Source organism: Pseudorasbora parva, chromosome 10, assembly GCF_024679245.1.
Source record: "Pseudorasbora parva isolate DD20220531a chromosome 10, ASM2467924v1, whole genome shotgun sequence".
Classification (NCBI taxonomy): Eukaryota; Metazoa; Chordata; class Actinopteri; order Cypriniformes; family Gobionidae; genus Pseudorasbora; species Pseudorasbora parva.
This window is the reverse complement of record NC_090181.1, coordinates 27,937,115-27,956,512: the sequence shown is the minus strand read 5'-3', so window position 1 is coordinate 27,956,512 and position 19,398 is coordinate 27,937,115. Positions and strand designations below refer to the sequence as shown.

Genomic DNA, 19,398 nt, shown 5'->3' with positions numbered 1-19,398 from the left:
GTTTGTCTTTCTTCAGAAACAAAATTAACAAAATAAAAAATTTGAGCAGGAAAAGTTTCTGAAATGTGATTTTTGACACAGAATGACCCAAATGTATTTGTCTGAGCCTTTAATACACACACTTAACTGCAGATACTGCAATTACTTACACTGTGTGGTACAGTAGGAATATTTTGAGTGTCCTTTATTCTGTCCCTTTTTTTCCTATAAAGAACCACGATTGTCCTTTATTTTATTTTCAAGAAGTTGGCAACCCTAACCGTGTTTGAATTTCATTTATGAAGGAAATGTACCAAAGAATGTTGGTAAAAATATATATTTTTGCACAAATTATTTTAGACTTCACAGACAAACATCCAAATGTAAAAAGTCCAAAATGAATGTTGTAGTTAATGCTGCCTATCTAAACTTTTGCCAATAGTTCAAATCACCACTAAACCATGACAAAACAGACAATTCTTATTTTGTAATGGAAGATTGCAGCACTTATCATAAATGATTTATCTGTGCATAGTTCTATTTTTAATTCATGTGTCATTGTAATCGTTCATCAAAAGCATGAACTGGTCTGAGGGTTGGGCAATAATCTATAACCTGTCACTCTCTAGAGATCTAATTAATTTGCAAACAAACAATCCAATGAGCCATCAATTCCCAATAGACAAAATCAGTCCTGCCTACATATTTTCTTGCTTGAAAAGCCATTTTATATACATCACAATAGAGAAGAAAAGACATCCACAACTTCTGTTTCATGTTGACTTTAACATCAATTGGCAGCAAAGAGGCAAATATTACAGCAATAGCACAACAGATTTAAAAAAAGAAACATTGAAGTTGATCTTGACCCTCAGTCTCCTCTTAAAAGTGGGTGCCAGCAATATTTCAAGACGACCTCCACAAGTGGCTGCAAACTTGCATTCAAGTCTGGATTCAATAAAGGATAGAATGTCTGCTTTTCACAAGCAAATAAACACCTGAAAGCATACACTCGAGTCCCATCCTACCTTTTTTTCTTATTGAATATTAAGTATCACCTGGAAATGTATAACATAATAAAAGGAAACTGTGTGCAAATGCCATTTCATGTTGACTTTATAATAGGCCTGTTAAAATCCTTAGTGTTGAAATAATAAATCGCAAATAAATTATTGAAGCATGTGAAATTGAGTAATTTACGCAATTTACATCACACAGTTAGATGATCTTGGAAATAGAGTTTAACACACTGAGCATCTATAATGGCACTAGCACCTAGGTGAACATTTATATTCTAACCCTTTAACCTGATTTCACTTTTCTGTTTGTGATCAGAATATTTTAAGACGTTAATCTAAAGGAAATTAATGCATTAATTAAATTAATGCATTTGCATTAATGTAAAGGAAACCAGGCTGATTACATTAGAGATGGAAAAGAGAATAGAGAATCACATTGCTATCATATACTGTGATTGTTTCTGAAGAGCCCTTATGCATGAAATACACACTGAACGAAACGTCAAACATCCTTTCGCTGTATGGACAGATGAAACGCAAACTACGTATCTCGGCTGGATAAAGCAAACCAACTTCTCGCTAGTAAAGTTCTGATGGATGCAGATTGTAGTCAAGGTAAAGATGATTGTGACGTCATACAGGAGTCATACGGTAAGCATGCATAAGTCCATTATATTGATACGCAAACAAACCATGTATGTTTACTCTTGATGCACTGATCGCGCATTGTATTTATGCACATATTTCAATACATTAACATTGTTTCCACACATTCAGGATAATGTTTTGATTTTTCTTATGTATCTTGCTGTGTTTAGTAATTCTTAATGGATCCATGTGCTACAGTATATGCAGTCAGATCATGGCGGTACATTGATTTATGTTTTTTTTTTTTTTTTGCACCTTCATGTGGTCCATGAACTTGTGTTTTAAAATTGTCTAAAATATAAACAAACTCTTTACTGTAGCACTCTACACATACTCTACATCAGGGGTCACCAACATGGTGCCCGCAGGCACCAGGTCGCCCACAAGGACCACATGATGCATAGCTGCATCTATTTTTTTATTTTTTTTATTTTTTTGCTGTTTAATACACCTGCATTGGTGTGAATTTGAAAGTGCAAATAAAAATGTAAAAAAAAAACCCTTTTTCATATTAGATTAGAGTAGGGGTCTCCAACACGTCGATACCTGGTCGATCTGTAGTACCAACTAGTAGGCTATATTCGGCACCCGCAGCTGCGTTCAGTTGCTTCCGTGTTAATCCAAGTGCTGGGCTCCGAATACTAGTGTCTAGGAATATTAAACTGCAAAATACTATTTAATTATTACTCCTGCAAATTCTGCGTCTCTGAGTGAATAACGGGCGTAGATGCGAGGGCGCGAGCACACACACACAAACACACACACACACACACACACATGTTGGTCTATGTGGTTTACAGGGACTCTCCGTAGGCATAATGGTTTTTATACCGTACAAACCGTATTTTCTATCCCCTTACACTGCCCCTGCCCCTAAACCTACCCATCACAGGAAACATTCTGCATTTTTACTTTCTCAAAAATACATCATTTAGTATGTTTTTAAGGCCATTTGAATTATGAGGACATTTGATATGTCCTCATAAACCACATTTATAGTGTAATACCAGTGTAATACCCATGTAGTTATACAAATGTGTCCTCATAAACCACATAAACAGGCTCACACACACACACACACACACACACACACACACACACACACACACACACACACACACACACACATACACACACACACACACAGCGTGCGCATGAAGAGCTGCCATGTCACTATATGAGGTTAGGGACGCATAAACTGTCTCTTCATGAGAATTTACTGTTTCATTTGAGAAAACATTGTCATTATGAACACACTCAAAGGTCTTCACAGCAACCTGTCAAAATAAAAGTATGGTTTGTAGAGCATCAAGACGGAATATATAAGGCGCAGCCTACAGTAGATTTAACTATGTCTCTATTTAATAACAATACGTCTATAATAACAATTATGCCTAGATGGTTGCTTATTTTTCACTTGATCTTTTATTTATAAAGGATGTTTACTTTTAAACAGCATAGCCTTTAAATGTTTAAGTATTATTTAATTATTATTGTCATCATAAATAATAAACTGAATTAATGATTTTTTTTTTTAAATAGTTAAATAAAATAAATGTATTTTATATCCAAATGTGTTACCATTGGTACCAACAATTGGTCCAAAATTGTTACAGAGTACCAGACAAATGTTATGGTATTGGTACCAACTACTGGAACTACCACTACTACACTCTTTCAGGTGTAAAACACTTTGGATAGTTGTTAATATGAGAATTATGATGCATTATTTGAGAGTTTTAAGTATTGTATAACATGAGTAGCTCTGAGCGACTTTTATTTTTAAAACGTAGCTCTCAAATGAAAAAAAGGTTGGAGACCCCTGCTCTACACTATACAATTCAGGGTTTTTTTTCTTATTTTTCTTTTTTTCTGTAATGCTTTATTTATTTATTTTGTTATGGGTCACCTAAATTTACTTTGAAAAAAATCAGTCAAAAAATAGTTTTGTGAGAATCACTTTTTAATCTGATAGTTTAAATGATGACTAATGAAGACAAAATAAACATGTTAAACAAGATAAATGGTGTATGCTTAATTTCACGATAAGGGTGCAATTAATCGCACAAAAAGATGTGGTTCACAATATAAAAAATATAAAACATTCTTCTATTGAAAGCCCTACTTTATAGATGAGAAAAATTCAGGAAGGTGAAAATAATGCTACAATGATTTGTCAGAAAAAGCAAATAAGACTTGCAAGATTCTGGCTAAAACTTCGATCCCACAAAAAGAGACAATCATAATTTGGTTCCAATGATTGAAAGAGATTAAGAGAACAGAATTAGCCTGAATAGACCAATTATTTCTATTAACTGACGCAGTAAACTAGTCTGCCATCAGAACAGATTTCAGGTAAATAGCTGTTGACTTGCACTCAGGCTAAACTAAAATCACTGAATATTTTATTCAATACAGTCGACTTACCCAAAATAGCAAACAGTCTCATACCAAAGGTCGGCTATGTTAAATTCATAAGCCATGTCGGATGCCAGTGGGTGTAAACAGAGGAAGTCCTCATCCAACGTAATGCTGCTGGCACATACGAGCAAGACTTGCAAACCCTGGCAGCAAACTTGACACATGAGCACATGATGACATCCAAACAACAGCTTGTGATTAGCCCAGAAGCATGAATGTCTGGTGGTCTCGCTCTCAGCTATGTTACCCATCACTCCTACAGCACTAAGATGGGGGGGACATTGACAGGGGAAATGGTAATCAAAGCGGTGACCTCTTGACAAGAAGTCCACACCTTCAGCATAAAGCTGCCAGCTATTCCCATCAAGCCAGACCAAAGATGTGTCCATGTAAATCTGTGTTTTTGAGTCAGATATGATGTGTCTAGTATGTAGACATTGTTTGTGACACACAAAATCAATTCACGCGAAAACCAATGTACTACAAGAAAAGAATATTAATACAGCAGACAGTATGTCATAATCTGATGTGTCACTTTCTCATTTCTATTCTAAGCCAATGACGGGACAAGCGTCTTGTGCACGGATCTGCATATAACAGGAAACCAAACTGTCATGCAGAGGAACACCTAAAAGCGTTCACGCACGCATCATATCAGCGCGGATTTCCCTGTGTGTAGAGCAAACCCACTCGTGCAGTCTGAGCATACCGTGTTTAATCTGGGACATGAAAGGGCACACCGCCTTTGAAGCCTTTCATTTCCTAAATCGAGCTTTCTGAGAGACGAAGACTCATGGTGTCTATTAAAAAAGAAATACCTTTTCTCTCCCTTTGCTTTTTGTGATGGTGTGATGGTGAATGGCGGATCTAAAAACATTAAAACATTAACCGCCCCCCTCAAAGGAATGCCGGTGTTTGTGTCATTTTGGATTTCTAACGACAGAAACACTGGTTCAGCAGTAGCTAAAAATAATAATGCTTGAGCTAAATGCTTTTTAACATCTGTAAGTGTTTCTCAACTACTGAAATGCATTTTATTAAAGTCACCATGAAATCAAAACAGACCCCTATTACTTTCTTAATAAACATTCATGGGTTTTACTGTAAATGATTTACCAGTGTAAAAAACAATTATTTTCTATTAAGATAAACGAAAATTGTTTTTTCAACTGAGGCTTACAGACTGTTCATCAGTATTGTAAAGTAGATCTACTGGTGTATGGCTCCTATGTTTTCTAAACACAACAGATGTGTGCACCAGATAAATTACGTTCTGTCCTCTGCTATTGACTTTGCCTGAGGTAAAACTGTCTTTTGGGCCAATGGGAATTCTCAACAGATTTACGGAAACTACTGATCATATCATAACACTATTAAAGGAACATCATTTTTTTCAGCCTCCACTGACATATTTGTATGGAAATGTACTGAATGTCTTGTGAAATATCAGCAGAAGACATCTTGATCTAGCAGTGACTTACATTATAAAACATTTAAGTTCTAAATTAAGCACTTAGGACCACGGTAATTGCATTTGATTAAATGTTGCTTGCTTTGAAACAGACAATCATACTTCATTATTGTTCTGCCTGGCTCTTGTTGGCAGGGCATCTCATCTGCCTTGAGGTCACAAACTCTATGCTTTCACAGCAAGGCCAGATCAGGTGACTATCTCAGGCTTCAAAAGTACCGAGGGGGGGTTACCCACACCAAACACAGGCAACGACACCGACACTGTTACTTTCGGTGTGTGTGTTCTAGAAAAGAGAAGAGCAGGAAAGAAAAGCTGTGCAGCGTTTACCCAAAAGCACAGGTCAGAGTGTCCACAACAAGGACGGGATCCTATCTCGCAAACACACAATTAAAGTGATGCCAGGCATTAACTTAAAGGGGAAGAGTGAGATTAAAATGTTAAGTGGCCAGATCAGCAAACTAAAAGTAATCACTGGCTATGTTTACATGCACAACTTTAGTTTCAATCGATGAATCTGAATGTAGTGTTTACATGGACACTAAACAAGTGATTGGGTTGATGTACAAGTTTATTTGTCACAAGCTTCAAATCGGGATAGATTTTTTGACATCCATACACTGCACAAATATACAAAGTTTCCTGCTGTTCTGTATTTGTTTTTAACAGCAGACAAGATTTCTAATCATTCAATCAAAGTTTCATTTGGAAGCTCAATTGGATCGATTAAGGTGTTTACATGAAGGCATGTCAATCCAATTACTAATGGATTATTTGGTTGCAAGTAAACTAGATACAACTATTTGAAAATCTGGAATAGCATGCACAAAAATCTAAATATTGAGAAAATTACCTTAAAGGTTGTCCAAATGAAGTCGGTAGCAATGCATATTACTACATACTACTAATAAATACTTAAATCCTAATAAACCTTCATGGAACATGATCTTTAATTAATATTCTAATGATTTTTGGCATAAAAGAAAAATCTATAATTTTTATCCATACAATCTATTGCCACAAATATACCTGTGCAATCTATGTATGGTTTTGTGGTCCAGGGTCACAAACATATTTACACATATACAGCTTTGGAAAAAAATAAGACACCACTTAACATGGATTTCTCAATGTTAAGTGGTCTCTTAATTTTTTTCAGAGCTGTATATATATACATATGTACACTCACCTAAATGATTATTGGGAACACCAGTTCAATTTCTCATTAATGCAATTATCTAATCAACCAATCACATGGCAGTTGCTGCAATGCATTTAGGGGTGGTGTGAAAAGGGAAAAACATCCAGTATGCGGCAGTCCTGTGAGCAAAAATGCCATGTTGATGCTAGAGGTCAGAGGAGAATGGGCCGTGTCACAAGGTGTTTTGGTGTAGGTTCATGTTTCATGTTTTAAGGTTTCATGTTTACTGTCATGTTTTGTCATGCACTTCCTCGTCTTGTCATGTGGTCTATTGTCATGTGATTCCATGCCCTCATGTGTTCCTGTGTCTTGTTTTCATTGGTTTATTGGTTAATCGTTGTTCACAGGTGTCCCTCCTTTTGTCATTAGCCCTTGTGTATTTAAGCCCTCATGTTTGCTGTAGTCTTGGTCAGTGATTGATGTTGTAACCCACGTTTGGTGAGTGTTTGTTTTAAGTCAAGTTTAAGTCAAGTTCAAGTTTAAGTCAAGTCTATTGTTAATGTTTGGATTTATGTTAAGTGTTCAAATAAACTGCACTTGGGTTCTAAACCTCGCCTCTTCAGTGGACACCCTGTTACAGGCCGACTGTTTCAAGCTGATAGAAGAGCAACTGAAATAACCGATTGTTACAACCGAGGTATGCAGCAAAGCATTTGTGAAGCCACAACACGCAACAGGACGGAACGGGAGCTTCGTGCCCTGGATGTGCATCCTACAAATCTCCCTCAACTGCAAGATGCTATCCTATTAAAATAGGCCAACATTTCTAAAGAATGCATTCAGCACCTTGTTGAATCAATTGTAGAATTAAGGCAGTTCTAAACGTGAAAGGGGGTCAAACACAGTATTAGTATGGTGTTCCTAATAATCCTTTAGTTGAGTGTATAAACTCGCTTCACCTACTGGCCACCATTGCGGGTAAATAAATATAGACTGTTTCACCTCTTTGTAAAATTTGTTCAATGCATGTGAGTGCTACCATATGTTCGAATATGACCAGTCAATATCGCCGTTATCAGCCGGGTGTAGTGCCAGAAGACGCAAATGAGAACTTGCGCGCACTGTGAGAAGATCAATTGTGAATTAAGTATATTGTGCATTAATATGGGAAATTAAAATAAAAAATGTTATTGAAAAAAAAAATGTAAACCTCTACAGGTGTACAAAAAACAAGCCTTATTCTCTGCTCTTTTTTTAGTGCCTGTAAAAATACCTGCTGTTGAGCACGTGCTCAGTGAAGACCAATTTGTATGTGTGTCTGTATATGTGTGCACACACTTAACAGGTTCTCAAGTCCAGGCCAGGGCTGACCTGCTTCCTCATGGCCCTTTGCCCAGGCAAGACTCATGCATTTTTTACAACGCACACAATTCAAACGGTCAATTGTGCAGTGTGAATACAGAAGCAACTGAATGCTACCTCAGAAAGTCACGTAATGTAAAAAGTGACAAGTTTGAAAAAAATGCAGTCTGAACTCATTAGGCATTAGAACACCCCATGTTTGTATTATGGTTCAGTATGAATATGTTAGAGAATGTTGATGTAATTTAGTGAGTGTTTGAATACTCCGAATTTTGTTAAATATATCAAAATCAGACATGTAGGGTCATCCTCATATGGAAAACAATGTTTTTGTTGTTTGTCTAAAAATCATCTAAAAACAACAGAACAAAGTTTTTAGATAATTGTATTTAGATAACTAAGTAAATGTGTGAGTGTAGATATGTGTGAGACAACCCGCACCAGCTAGTAATCGATACCCCACTCAAGCAGAACTTGGTTGCCATAGTAACCCCTCTCAAGCTGTTTGTTTGGGATGGTGTGTTAGCATGGTGCTTGGCATTGGTTTCCATAGTCTTGGCTAAATCTAACTAAAGCAGACACTTTTGTGCATGATTGGGCATCAAACCTTAGACTAGCTCATGCAGCTCTTCCTAACCCTAATTTTCTTTTCCTGTTATTATCATGCAGGATTAAACAGTGCGTCACAGTACTGACTCAGTAGTACATTTCTCACAGTGTGTGGACACACTTAAGGTCTAAGAATAGCTTTGAGAATAAAGCTTCATTCCATTCAGCTTCAAACGTCCTGCTTGAGAGCGGCAAGATAAATGACACTCGATGTCGGACTTGGAAATGGATGTGGAAGAATTGTTAATACCGCAACATTTCTTATTTATCCATTATCTGTATCGTTTAGAAAATATACAGTGAGAAATTGAACACAAAAAGCATTGTTTTCTAATGTGTTATTTTCTAACATTTGTTTTAATAACACACACAAACTACTTTCTACACAGCACAACACCTGATCCCGATGACTGCCTGAGGAATCTCTGGGTGGATGGCAGATTCTGACCCAGTTTTTACTCTGGTCTGAGTAACCTGGCGTGTGTGTGTGTGTGTGTGTGCGGTGACAGGGGGTTTCACATCACATGACTGCACAAGAGGAAGAATCGCCGACAACTCTGTCCCATCCACAAACTACATTTTACAACCAAACACATGGGAGAAGTGACAAGGAAACAACGCGAGATCACGTGTTCGTTAGACCGCAGGCTGGAATTGTTATTAAAAATATAGACTGCAGGATGGTTGTGATCCAAATGTTCTGTGGGAAGATTTGCAGTGAAACGGAGAAAAAGAAAAAAAGATTATGGAAATGGTTGGGGAGACGCAGGGATCAAGGATAATGTTCTCCAAAGAGAGCGGGAGGTTAATAAATTATTTTGCAATGTGCTGCTGTTGCGGCTGGTCAAGCAAATGTTTGTGATTTGTTTCTGTTTGATAGAATTGTAAATATTTTTATTAAAATACTGATATTCTGGTCTATAACTCCTCCCCGACTTTCCCGCTGCCCTGTATCTTGCTCTCTCATTGGCTTTAGGTCATCGCCATTTTCAGTCAGAATACATTTCAGACAGCTCCAGTTATTTAGGTGTCTGTGTCTCCTCTGCAATTTTCTCAGATCACGTCTTTGATGATTCACACTGCATGACTGTCACTCACATGAATGAGCACCGATTTGCCTATGATTTTGGGCATTTGTCTGCGAGTCAAAATCGAGGGTAAAATCAACAGTGTGAACTTGGCATAAAACCTTTATTGGTGCCTTTAAATTTGACAAAAATTATGCACAATGTCTTAGGAGTCAGGTTAACTACTTTGCTCCATAGGATCCATAGGAACAAGAGCTATCTGTTCAAGCAAAACTTTGCATCCCTAGTGACTCAGATCTCAAATAACTCTCGATCAATGATGGTTACTAGAGCTAAATATGCTCATTTCATGCTTGACGCAATTAAAGAGTGATTGTGGGAATGAAAGCCCTTTGCTGTCCCTAAGTACACAATGTAATGAGGATCAATAGGTGTGTTGCTGGACACCAGATGTTCATTTCTGCCCACTTCTAACAACGCAATTACAGCTTGGCACTGTATGACCTCTGTGCAGATCCAGATATCTACACACGATGACTTACTGTACAAATAAACTTTCATTATCATAAAAGATGCAAAAAATATTTTATCATGGGTGATTAACAATAAATATTACCTTGAGCCTTGTAACTGAGAGATCTCCAAAAAAATGTTACATATGTAGAATAAATGCATTGCCCTATTTAAACCTTATGTTCTGCCTTACAGCCAACTACATTTAGGATATTAAATATTTCAAAAAGTATGCATATCACAATATCAAAAACAAACTAGCTTCTATGTGGAACTAAAAATGTTATATCTTTCCTTTACACACACACATATATATATATATATATATATATATATATATATATATATATATATATATATATATATATATATATACAAACTAGAGAACTCCATTGCATATGGCCCAGTCTTATTTTTGTCAGTGTCATAAAAACAGGTTGTGTCATTTCTGAATCAATTTCCATTACTGAAACATGACATTTTCAAATGACAAATAGCAGACCAATGCCATTCACTCACAATGTGCAAAAAACAAAACAAAAATCTCATTATTGCCTGAAGAGCAACATTTTCAAAAAGATGTAACCAAGTGATTGAGATGTCTCCAAAAAGAGTGAGAGGTAATATCTTAAATGAGATACGGTACCACACTAAACACTCTGTTCACTCTGAAAATAGCTGGAAGGAAGAGACAATCATATGATATTTAACAAATCAAAGTACACTTGCTCGGACTGATTCATGCAAATTCTCCTTACCACCCTCTCTGTAATAAGAAGAGAGAGGTTCAATCACTAATTGAAGTGGTTCTAAATAAGCTGTGCTTTTTGCAAATGTCCCTTTTGCATGTCTGATGCAGAAAACATATATTGCATCCATAAGCCAGAATACATAAAAAGAAGAAAATAATTTTAAGCAAGAAGCCATACGAGGTTGTGCACTGCATTGATTTTACCACGGGAAAGGGATGTTTATAAGCACAGTGTGAAATGGAGTACTCAGAGCCCCTTTAAAATAGTCAACACAGCCCAGAGTGGTTTACTGAGTATTATTTTTACAAGGAAAATGCTAAGATTTAGTTTATAACAGGACAAAATAAGTAATAATGAAACTATTTATATTATTATTAGTATTAACAGATGTACAAAAGTACAAAAGTGAAATAATAAATTTGAAACACTATTCTGAAAGCCAGCTTGTAAAAGCAGCTTTTTACCCAGATCATTCTTGTTCATCTGATTGTTTTCTTGGTACTCTTTTCATTATGTCATGATAACCCATTTCAACAAATAATTAACAGTTTTTTGTTCAAAGAGCAACATCCGGGCTGGTCTGTCACGATCGGAGTGGTCGCCTTGTTCTCTTGTTTTGTCATGGACAAAGGACCACCACAAGCCAGTTGGACGGGAGGACAATAAACACATTTAGCCGTAATCAAATGGCACTTGTTCCCTCTGGGGACCAGAAAGGAAATCGTTGTGTACAGTAGCTTAATATGTCAGGTGTGACTCAGGGAAATTGGAGGCAATTATGGGCATAACTACATTCAGATGGGTGGACTGGGGGAGGGGGGAGGGGGGTTAGGCTTCATTTTTTGTTTATTTGTGTGTATGACGTGTGTGTACCGGGTGTGATTGATGTTCTTTTCGGTGTTACCCTAAAAAGAGCCCCTGGGAGCTGGAAATAGAGGGCCGTGGGGAGGGGGATGATGAGGCGTTCTGTTGTCTCGGTTACAGCGATTGGAGACGGGGGAAATCACGGAGGGGGAGGTGATGAGGCTATTCTGTTAGAGGACACCCTGTGTGGTTGGTCCTGATTACACAAGAGAGGCCATCGCTCTCTGATCAGCAGACAGCCGGCAAGGTGGCTCAATCAGGCTTTCCTAAGAGCTCTTCCTGCACTTATGAGGTCTGAGGAGTCTTCAGTGAATTACTTTTTTTTCTTTTTCTTTTTGTAAAACTATACAAATTATGGACAACATGAAATACAAAACATGGCTCTGAAAGTAACATCAGATGAGAGATGTTTCCTAAAATATTTATTTCGCCTATCTTTCCCCTAAAAACACATTCAGTACTTGCTTAAAGTCAACACTAACCTACGACAATCAGGATCCATTTTAAATCTAAATTATATTAATTAAAGCTGTTTGTGTGCCCTTAAAAAAGGGGTATAAACTGTAGATCAATGGAAGGGGAATTCTGGTTAGACAGGTTTGTTCTGTGAGTGACAGAGAGACAAAGTGATCGAAGGATTAGTAGAGCAAATGGAATTACAGGCCTCCCAAACATGTGATAAAGATTTCATTATCTGGCTCTCACACACACCATGTGTCACCTCACTGTCAGGGAGGCCTGCCTTCAGATATGTGGTAATAGAGAACTGCGTCATGAAAACACCCCACTCAGAGGAACAGGGCGGCAGAGCCTTTTGTACCACAGCAAACAAGGTGTAAATGTGATAAATCACAATGGATTTCTTCATTTGAAATTTCTAAATGGGGTCAGAGATGTTGCTTCAGTTTGGTCTGGACTGGAAAGGTTCAGTTTAGCTTGAAATAGAAACATAAAAGAGCATTAATGATGAAATTTTAGAAAAAAAGAAACAAAACAAATAGAGGAAAAGGTAATAAAGAAAAAAGAAAAGCATGAAATGGGAGAAAATCCTGAGAAAGAGTGAGCTGATCAGTCTCTGCCTTCTCAAGGTTAGGAAGCTGGGTACATACTTAATGGAATCAAATCTGATTAGATAATTAGCATAGTATTTGCATAATGGCACTGCAATTCATTACCTTGCATGCGAGTTCATCAGCATAGCGTGAGCTACAGTGTTTCCACTCCCCTCTGTCCTGTAACAAAGCTCAAACTCTCCATTGCCATCCGAAAAGGTCAACTCATTTACTGCCTCCTGTACCAACTAATATCTATCAAAGACTCGCACACTTGCGGAATGACTTCAGAAATCTCTGGGTGGTCTGGACCAGAGCCACAGTAACCAATCTGACCGCTGTGCTAAGCAGACAATATTTGCAGACTTGTATTGGTTTAATTTCATTAAAATGAATATTTTGCAAATGATTTAAGATAAAGAGGAACCGGTGAGACAGAATGCATTGTGTGAGAAGTATATAGACAAAAAAAGAAATATCAATAAGAATATCCATTTACTGAAAAGCTAATGAAAATCTCTATAGCTCAAAGCAAAGACAGGTAAAATACATAAACATACTATCATTAGGCATGCACAGGAAAGTAAAACCCCAAATTACCTCAATTGTTTCTCATTGGAGAGCAACTTCTGCTATAGCTTTACTCTAGAAAAGAACTCACATCTGTCTCCTCTATAGAGTCATAGAACGATCTCCACAATCTCAGAAATGAGAAACTCATCATATATAATTAAATACCACATTATCTCGTTATTTAAATTGAATTTTACATTTTACAACATTGTAAACATGCTTTATACTCAACCCTTGTCAACAACTGTCTCTCATATGTGTTTATTTTTATTCTTCATCTGAAAGTATTTAAGGAGAAACATCTGAAACAAATTTGACACTGGTTTAATAAGCCATAAATGAGAACTACAATATGTCTAAGCAATAAAAAGCAACCTTTGAGCAAAACTTCAGTTTATGAGATTTAAAGACCCTAATCTCACATCTGTCTCTTCTGGGGTTACACGTGAAATCTCAACAAAATCATCACAAAATTGAACTCATTAAATAGGCTACTTCATTAAATACTCTATGCTATGCAATTGCAATCCGTGTTCATTTGAAATATTTCAAAGAGACATAAAAGAGAACTCCATAAAAATCTCCTCTACGCTACGGCTTCAGAAGAGATCTTAATGTCCCAAACTGTGCTCAAATTTTTGGTAACACTTTAGTATGGAGAACCCATATACACTATTAACTATGACTTTTGCCTCAATAAACTACTAATTTACTGCTTATTAATAGTTAGTAAGGTCGTTGTTGTAGTATTTAAGTTTAGGTATTGGGTAGGATTAAGAAATGTAGAATAAGGTCATGAAGAATAAGGCATTAATATGTGCTTTATAAGTATTAATAAACAGCCAATATCATAGTAATATATATGCTAACAAATAGTTAGCTGGTAATAGTTATTAACTGAACCCTAAAATAAAGTGTTGCCAAATTTTTACTACTACCTCAAATATTTCTCATCAGTCTTTTTTAGACCAAATTATCTAAGTTTGAAGTTGATCATTTTCTATTTGTCTTCAAATAGAAATAAATAAGAACACTGTTAAGTTTCCCAAGCTATGAAAGCACAACCTCTGAGCACCAAAATGTTCCTCTGGGAAAATAAAGAAGAAATTATATCACAGATAAACTAACAGATGGAAAGAAAGAACAATGACAGACAGGAAGTCCCTAGAGACCCTTCTTCATCTTTCTCCTCTGACTTTCTCTTGTTTTCTGACATATGCCTGTGCCAGAAAGGAGAACAGTGTGCTGACTGATATGATTGACTTCAGACGAGTGCAGAGGAATGGCGTCCGATAGCCCTAAGATACGCAGACATAAGCGACAAGCCCTGGGCTACCCAAAAACAGATGCTGCCTCTCACTTCCGTCCTCTACATTACTGCAGACACAACAGTGTCAAATATTACAAAGCACTACAATTAGGAATCTTCCTGAGGTTTAACTGCAAGAGGTTTCTGAGGAAAGGATTAAAAAAAAGGAACATTCCGAGATTCGCAAGCTGTACAAACTTGCTCGGCGGTGACAGGTGAAAGGAACACGGCGATGGTAACAAATGCAGATAAATAAACATTTCATAGTAACGTTCGGCACAACAGAGAAGCAAATGGGCTCTTATGGAAGCCCTTGTCGTCTTAACTTGGGCGTACAGCCAGGCTGATTTGTAATAATGTCCCCCGTCTAGCAGAGGGATTTAATGCAAGGCGGAAGCAGGAGAGACAGTATCGGAGACAACGCTTCAGTACAACTGCTTTTGATGCAACCCAGGCAAATATGTGCTAATGCATCCTCACTGGATATATACTGTATTGTCTGTCTGCCAGGTTCTTGCTGACTGGGCTCTGACTTAGCGCTTAAATTGGGTTGAAGGAAGAAACTAGGTTGGCAAGTGAAAATGCAGCATATGCCTGGATTCATTTTAGTTCATATCAGCATTCATGCAATAGAAGACCACACCCTTTATACTGTAAGCATTAGGGCTGTCATTTTTGAGAAAAATCTAATTGAACGGATATCAAATATCAAGCAATGTATTTGAATATATTCAAATATCTATAAGAATTCGGATTGGACTTAAACCGATAACAGTGCTCCATGTAAACGCACCTATAGACTATAAAAAATGCCTTCTGTAGAGTGCCTTCTGTGTGTACACAAAAAAGCACGCCCCTGAATTGATCAAATCAGACAAAAAATGAAAAAGCATGGAGAGAGAGAAATCGGAGATCATAAGCAAACTTATGCAGAGACATTACACGTCACATTCTGATGTCACATGTCTTAACGGGATCTAGGGGATGTTTATGAATGCAAGCACAGATTCCAGAAAATCACTGGCAGTCTGAATAAACCAGTTATCAGTGTTTTTTCCCCCAGAATCTCTGTGTAAAATTGGCTTCGGTGACATAAAAAACTATACCTTTCCCATCAACATTTCTCGCTTCTAACTCATCACATATTGACACAGGACCCCTCTGCGTCAATTTTTAACGCACAGGCTACCACTTTAGCACTTTTAATTTTTCAACACGCAGGGTACTCACATTTAATTCTTTTCATTTTTAAAAGTAGACATGATTTTATAAATATACGCTACTTATATATTTTGGAGCAACTAACCCCACTATTACCCTAAACCTACCCACTTCTCAGCAATATAAAACACATAACATTAACAGGCAAAAAAAAAAGTACAGTCAGAGCCGAACAGCCCTATACGCGTTAACGTAGGACCCCGCAATTTACTCAAGGCCCCGCCTCCCCCTCGTGTCAAAGCGCGTCAATCAATGTTAAACACTGATGATAAAATTAAGCAGAATTATCCTTCTGGCCATGAAAAGAGGGAAAAAACCACAATGAGAGTGAATTGCAGGAACAGCAATCAGGTAAACTTGTGTTCTCTCCTCTCCAAGTTTGATGTCAGCAAATAACAGTACCCTAAAGTTAAGTTGATGTGCATCTCTTCTGTCTTGCTAAGCTGGACAGGCAAGCTATGCATCTCTTGGTCTGTCTAGCTAGCTAATGCCAGCCGCTTTCAGGGCTGTGTTCTATGTCTTTGTGCCTGAAAATTAAAATTATTTAAGGTTTTTTTTTTTTTATAAACGGCAACGGTGTTTGTTTACTGCTGCTCGTAAAAAAGATCCTCGTCGCGCATGAACATGCGTTCATATGCGCGTGCACGAAACGAAACGTGTATTTTCCAGCAGAAATATCTGTGTGGATACCAGACCGACAGAACAATATATGGGCATGATGGTCCTCCTCCTTATCATAAGTGCACATAGGCTACATACTTTCAATGTTTAGTTAAAACAACTACTGCACAAATTATGCAAGATGGAAAGCAATTTATTTACAATTTGACATTGATTGACTATTGATTTATAGGCTATGTTGAATTTAAAATGTTGATATTAATTTGCTGGACATACTGGTCAATATGGACGCACATCCCTCAGTAAATAATAACCATAAATCAAATTTTGCTTTAACATACACAGTAGCATGTTATGGCAAGCAATTTTAGCTTTTATTTATTCACAATTTATGCAATTTTAATGTCAATAAATAAATGTTCACTGTTTACATTGTGAATTCTTGATGCAAGATATGGAATTTTTACTAGTAACAAAGTCTTTTTGATATCAGGGATTACATGTTCACTTGTACAAAAGTGAATTCTTGTTATCAATAATGATGTCCTCACTCACAGAGATTCTTGATTCTTGAATCACTAGTTTGTTAAACATTACAAGAGCCAAGCCATACTATAAATAGTATTTTATATTTGAAAATGTATAAAAGGAAATCTGGGGGAGCCAGTTTTTAATGGGTCTGATGCTGCTTATAAATTGTTGTATCAATAATTTGCAGGTGCTATGCTTAAGTTTGTAAGTAGAGGAGATGCTGGATCATCTGCCAGTACAAGCACAGACCCAGATGATCCACATCCAGCCTCAGCCAGTACTAGCACAGACCCAGTACAGCCTGATTCACCAACAGGAAAGCCGTCTTCAGCAAGTACTATCTTAAGATTATATAGAAAATACTCTTTAATAAATATTGTTTGTTTGAACCTCATTCTTTGATTGTTTTGTTCAAAGGAGGAAGGATTGTATTGGAGCACTAAGGTGTCAGGTGTAACTGCATGGCAATGGCAAATGGTTTAAATAGCTTACGGGTCAGGGAGGAGGGCCCCTTAGCATAATTTTGCTTAGGGCCCCAGGGAGTTCAGGATCGGCTCTGAGTACAGTCACAGGTATTTACTGCAAAAACTGACAAATAAAAATTATAAAATGATTAAAATCATGTTGCATTCCAAGTTTTCTGTTGTCATAGATATCTTTATGTAAAGAACAGAGTTGACCTTAATTTTTAAATCGCTAAAATGATGATGACGTCACTCTGTGAACCCACACACTCAGTCATATCTCATTCAAAAGATACACCTGACTCTTTATCACGAGACACATGAGAGCCTATGACATTTTTACAATCAAAGCTGACGTTATGACGCATTTGGTCATGATGCATACGGGAGCAATGCAATTTCACTATCAAAGCTGATGTAACGTTTCTTAGGGCGGTAATTTTTGAATGTGTGTATGATCTTCTTCGGCAGAAGGAAATGCTGATCCCTTTTGGGGATTTTCTTCACACAAATTAGCCTGCAGTCATATCTGCCTACGTTTTATATCATATAATACACACATGGGTAGGTTTAGGGATGGGGTTAGGTTGTGTTCAAACGTGTCTGAATAGCGTAAATAACAAAAAAATGAATACATGTTATTAAAATTATGTTGGCTGATTAAATTAAGAATCATATTTCATAATGTCAAAATCATAACCCAATTTATAATTTCAACATGACAATAACATCCCCATGCCCAAAACATCTGTGTATGACGCCAAAGGTTTCTCATTGAAATCAACGGAGTACCCCTTTGCATCTAAAAATGACACTAAAGGGGTACCCCGTGTGTTAAAAAGTCACAAGGAAGGGTCCTGCTCAAAAGTCAATATATGACGAGTTGAGTGTGAGAACGTGCTGTTTCCATTTCTCTTGGAAATCCAAAAAGGCTCCTTTCTGCAAATTAGACTTGATTACTTAATACCAACTGCAGTGCAAACTATACTGAAGTCCACATGAACTGTAATAGGGTTGTGAATCCTGATCATTGTGTCTAATGACAAATCAATTAGATCTACATAAACCCAAAAATGCTACTGTAAGCAATCAAAATGTTAAAAGTTTGTCTTGAATATATTGTTTTCATACCTGACAACTGCAATTGATTAATCCTTAAACAAGCATACTCAGGTTTTCATACATGCTTCTACAACAAAACAAACCAACTCTGAAGCTAAATGTACTCATATCTACTGTGAAAACACTGAAAGCAGACAGAAACATCCAGTAAATCACTCAAAAAATAGGGAACATATAATCTGATTAAGTCTATTAAGAAGAGGAAAAAACAAATCTGTGTAAACCAGGTCTTTTTTAAATTGAAGAATGAAGTTATTTGGCCACTCTGAGACATGCTGAAATATTGTGTGAGACGAAGGGATGACATGGGGTTTCAACAGCGTTCCACAGGGATGCTCAGCCCAGCAGCAAGTCATGGCTAAATCAGGCCCATACAAACCTCCCAAGAGAAGCCAGCTATGAAATGACACGACAGCACGCATGCACAACCAGACTGAAATATCACAGTTCTTTCCTTTCTCTTCCTTTCATTCTTTCCAAAAAACACAAAGCGGAAGTCATTGTGGCACCTGACTGAACATAAACACACTTCTCAAAATTCCACAAGAAAAATCCAAACCATAACAAACACTGACATATTAAGTGTTATGGTCTCGAGCAAGATAAACTCTCATGACGCTGAATCAAACTGTGAGGTTAAAGCATTTTTAGCAGCTGATACAAATATATATTGGCTATAAGACCACCAGGGAGGAAGA

General features: G+C 37.1%; 1 protein-coding gene across 27 annotated transcripts in view; it reads right to left on the bottom strand.

The window, feature by feature from the left end:
• The window catches only part of nrxn3a (neurexin 3a), a 383,052-nt gene that overhangs the window by 350,253 nt on the left and 13,401 nt on the right, over window positions 1-19,398 (bottom strand). The gene's annotated exons all lie outside the window — the stretch shown is intronic.